The 4,634-nt window shown below is 53.6% G+C and overlaps 1 long non-coding RNA gene across 1 annotated transcript; it reads left to right on the top strand.

The window, feature by feature from the left end:
- LOC122189266 lies at window positions 1-4,250 on the top strand. Its single transcript, XR_006181771.1, has 3 exons — window positions 1-2,316; window positions 2,552-2,661; window positions 3,443-4,250. It is a non-coding gene; the product is annotated as an uncharacterized LOC122189266 (long non-coding RNA).
- The last annotated feature ends 384 nt before the right edge of the window (window positions 4,251-4,634 follow it).

Genomic DNA, 4,634 nt, shown 5'->3' with positions numbered 1-4,634 from the left:
GTGCAGACTCATCTCTGACACTGCAGCAATAGGTTGGATGTGGGAGCAGAGTGTTTTGCAGAGCTCCTGGTAGGAGTTGCTCTCTGGAGCCACAGCTCTGCATTATTTGCCCTCTGGAGATGCATATTTATTTGGATTAACTTCACAGGGAGCCTAGACAGTGCTAGCTGGGTCTTGGCTAGCTGACTGCTGGATGTGTAAAACGAGGTGGCATAAATTTGCCCTCACAGCTATAAGTAGTGAGGTGAGAGTTAAACTCACCATGGGGAAAGACAGAGATGGGAACGCATGCCCAAAACCAGGCTGGGATTTGAGTGTGGTGAGCACCTCTCTCTGTAGTGTTGGTAACCCTAAACGCAGCGGTTGCTTTGGTTTACTGTTGGGTTGTCACAGTGATGATCTCTGTGGCATCATGCAGGGCACTGCCTGCTCTGCACGCTATGAGGAGTTGGACTCCGTGCACACAACCAGGGGTTGCATCCAGGATGGAGTTGGGGTTAAAATGATGCTGTTCTGTGTTGTCTGAGGTAGCAGAGAAAATGCAGTGAGTGCACGGCCTGCTTGCTGGAGCAAAGTGCTGCAAGGCACAGGCAGATGGCTGGTGCTGGGTACGGTGCACAGAGCTCCCAGTCAGAATCAGAGCTCTGAGGTCTGTTTTGAACTTTGTTAATACAAAACTCCCTCACTTCCCTGCTTTCTTAACTGCTATGACAAACCAAACTAACCAACCCCACTGAAGCCCTAACGCTCCTTTTGCAGCTGCTTCAGACCTCTGCCATCTCCCATTGTTTCTGTTCTGGTGATTTGGTCTGTGGACTGCAACGAGCTTCCAGTGATGCTGTTGTGGCTGTTGTTTTTAAAGAAGGAATGCCCAAAGGGTTCCAGTCTGAAAAGGGCTCACATTTGCACTGTGATCAGTAGAAGGTCGGGGTGTTCCTCGTTCTCCCTTGGCCCCAAGTATGAGGTGAGCTGCTTTTTGCAGGAGCTGACTGGCATCACACCCAGATGCCTTTGGTTCCCACTTAAGTTGCCTTATTGCTAATTCAGAAAGAAGAATTGGAGTGGTGGTGCTGGTCATGTATTGGCAGTGCACCAAATAGCAGAAGAGATAAATGGGCAGGGCACTGCAGGTGCAGACTTCTTCTCTTCCTGCCGTTGCCCGTTTTTGTTATTCTGGATAAGGCAGAGCACCCCGGCCTTGTCTGGGGTCTGCAGGCACAGCTCTGATGGAAGAGGTAGCAGGAGGGCTGTTGGAACAGGGACTGTGGTGTTTTAAAGTAGCAGCTGAGAACAAATGTTTGCTGTTGGGCTTCGTGGGAGAAGGGGCACAGGCAGATACAGCTCCCACAGTGCTTCTGTTAGCTGGCTTCTGTTGTGAATGCTGAAACCTCAGGCTTCCTGCACTGACTGCGGATTTTCACTTCACTGGGGTATTTGCAATGCTTGGTTGTCATACTGTAATACTTGAATAAACCTTTTTTCTGTCTCTGGGTGAGCACTTGCACTTCCCCCTCCTGCTCTGTGTTGTTCTAGTCTTTCAGCTGACTTTTGTCTCCTGAGCTTCAGGGAGTGATGCACCAAAAGAAGCACTGGTCGCTCCACCAGAGTCCTGTTCAGGAGGGAAAATACCCGATCCTTGAAGATGCCTGGTGCACAGATGGGTCCAGCAAGGGCAACCCGAGCAAGTGGAGAGCAATAGCATACCATCCTTCCAGCGAGACGATGCGGTTCAACGAGGGGGATGGTCAGAGCAGGCAATGGGCAGAACTGCGAGCCGTGTGGATGGTTATGAGCAAGGGAGCCGGTGATGGCATCCTGAACATCTGCTCAGATGGTTGGGCTGTGTTCCAGGAATGGACTGTCCACCCCCCGATCTGGGGCAAGGATGTGGTTGGAGATACGGAATGCAGTCAGACACAGGACTGCAAGTGCTACCGAGCTGCTGGTCATCAGCCCAGTGGCGTGGCCTGCTTGCACACTTGACACTCGCCCCGTGTATCTGCTCATTCCTAGATGAATCCAAGTGGTTTCGACCCAGGCCCAGTGGTGGTGCACTGAGTGCTTCCTTCAGTGACGAGCTCTCAGGAAGCACGAATCGCTGCAGGTCTGATGGCTGCCTTCCACAGGACAACAGTGATGGGGATAAGGAGCTGATCCACCCTCCGGCCCTCATTTCTCCTGGCTCTGCTGAAGATGCTGACCGGAGCCCAGCAGCCATCGCAGTCCCCAGCCTGGATTGTGACCCAGTGTCTTTGCAGTGCAGCCCAGCCAAGTGGAGTCCGAGTGCCTGGCCAGCAGCAGCTCCACGAGGAGCAGGTGGGCATCGCTGAGGAGCAGCCGAGCCTCTTGGAGGAGGGCTTGGAATCAGGCAGCCGGTCCCAGGCAGCGGGCAGCACACACAGGGGTGGTGCAGTCACACTTCTCTCCAAATTCGGTGCTTGATTAAATCCAAACCAATCTTTATTCTGTGATGAGCAAACCACGCTGTCTACCAAATGGTGTCAAAATATTCTTTCTCACCCTTCACTTTCCTTTCCTGCATGTGATACAGCAGCCCGCTGATCATCGGGGGCTCAGTTTGCCACCAGGGAGTGTCAGTGGTCACTGAAGGCTTTGTTGGCTGTCAGAGGGCTGCACTGATCATCAGAGATCTTCACTGAGGTCAGAGGGCTTTGCTAATCAGCAGAGGGTGTCATCGGTCATCAGAGAGGAGATCTGAGGAGCCCGAGGGAGGGGATTTGGGGACTCTTTGTTGGGTGGTGATGGAGGGGAAGTGGGACTGAAGGGCTGAAGCAGATCCAAGTGAGGGGCAATTGGCTGCGATAAGAGAGGGGGTAAAAGGAGGCCGTAGAGAAGGTGGAAGAAAGGGTGAAGGGTTTGGGAGGAAGTGGAAGGAGGAACTGGGAGGGAGCAGAGGGAGGGTACTGGGGCTGCTTGGCAGCACGGGGAGCTGTGTCCTTTTTGGAGCAGGCAGCACAGAGGGGAGGGAGAGGCCCATGGGTGCAGCACATGGGGTGTGGGGTATGGAGCTGGGAACCCCTCCCACCACTTAGAGGTGGCCTCTGCCAGGCAGGAGCAGACACGAACAGCCCCTGCTGAGCATGGGGACGCAGACACACAGAGCATGGCTCTGCTGAGGGCTTTATTGATCACTGGAGGATGCCAGAGCTGATCACATCCCTAGGACACCTCAAGACCCTCCTCCTCTGCACAGCTGTCCAAAGCATGAGGGAAGCGCTGCGGGTGGCAATGGTCCCCCTGGTACGGGGTAGGGATGGCGCCCTCCATCCCATCCATCCCCAGGCCCTGACACACAGTGCTCAGGGCTCCAGAGATCCCCAGGGTCTCTCAGTGTCCCTGCTCCAGTGCCACCCTTATTGTAACAGACTTCTGCCCAACGTCCAATCTAAACTCTCTGACTCTTTCCCCTTCTTTCTTGCAGCCCCCCTGAAGTTACCAAAGGCCAAAAGAAGAATAAGGCAGCAGAAGCTTATGCTCACACTGCATACAAATGCTACAGGAGCAGAAACAAACCGGGAAGCTCTGGGTTCCTCCAGGGAAGGCAAAACTGCACAGAGACGCCCCGGCTGTGTTTGTGAGTGCTCTTTGTGCTCCTCGTGTGATCCCACTGCTGAGCCAGGATGGAGCTGCCCAGTGCCGCAGAGCACCATCCAGAGCAGGGCTGGGACCTCCTCCCCTTCCTGTCCTGCAGCTCGGCGTGCAGCCTCACCTCCTCCTGTGGCAGAGCTGCTGATCCCACGAATGCCATCTGGATGCTCCTCTAACCCCGAGCTCCTGCCCACCCTGCCAAGAAAAAGCAAACCAACCCCCCACAGCAGGGAATGCACACAGCTTCACGCCGCTCCCCTTCACCCTGTCCTACCTCAGAGACCAAAGGAGCACTGATCTGGAAATTAGCACAAAACACAGCAGCATCACTTGAAAATGCAAGTTGTGTTTTCGTTGTCATGGGTATTACAGCCCAAAGGTTGTAATAAAGTTCATGCAAAGGAGGGTAAATTACAGATATTCCATACACAAAAGCAAAGAGGAACGGTGTGAGGGTGTTTCCCAATGAGAAGGGACACATGCAGAGACCCCAGAGGGAAGACGAGGCAAACAGTAACTGCTACACAACCAATGGTGCAGAGAGAGAATTCACTGCCAGGAGCAGCTCACAGTCCAGTGAGAAAGATTCACAGCACTGGCTGCAGGGTTGTTGTTTAATTAAAAACAATATATAAAAACAATCTGGATTTTTTGAGCTAACTTCTATAAATATTAGGAGGGGGGGAATTGCTAAATGGTGCTGCAAGCATTGTGGGGGCAGAAGAGCCATGGCATGGGAGGTGTCTTTATGCCTATCTGCACAGCAGGCCCTGCTGCCCCTGCTTCACTCCTCCACAGAATCACAGAATTGTAGGGGTTGGAAGGGACCTCCAGAGCTCATCGTGTCCAACCCCCTGCCAAAGCAGTTCCCTACAGCAGGTCGCACAGGTTGGCATCCAGGCAGGTCTTGGACATCTGCAGAGAAGGAGACTCCCCCACCTCCCTGGGCAGCCTGTTCCAGTGCTCCGTCACCTCACTGTACAGAAGTTCCTTCGCACATTGCTGCACAACTTCCTATGCTGCAG

Source organism: Lagopus leucura, unplaced genomic scaffold (assembly GCF_019238085.1).
Source record: "Lagopus leucura isolate 7727_CA_CO unplaced genomic scaffold, USGS_WTPT01 Super-Scaffold_100157, whole genome shotgun sequence".
In the NCBI taxonomy this organism is placed as follows: Eukaryota; Metazoa; Chordata; class Aves; order Galliformes; family Phasianidae; genus Lagopus; species Lagopus leucura.
This window is presented reverse-complemented; position numbering and strand designations above follow the sequence as displayed.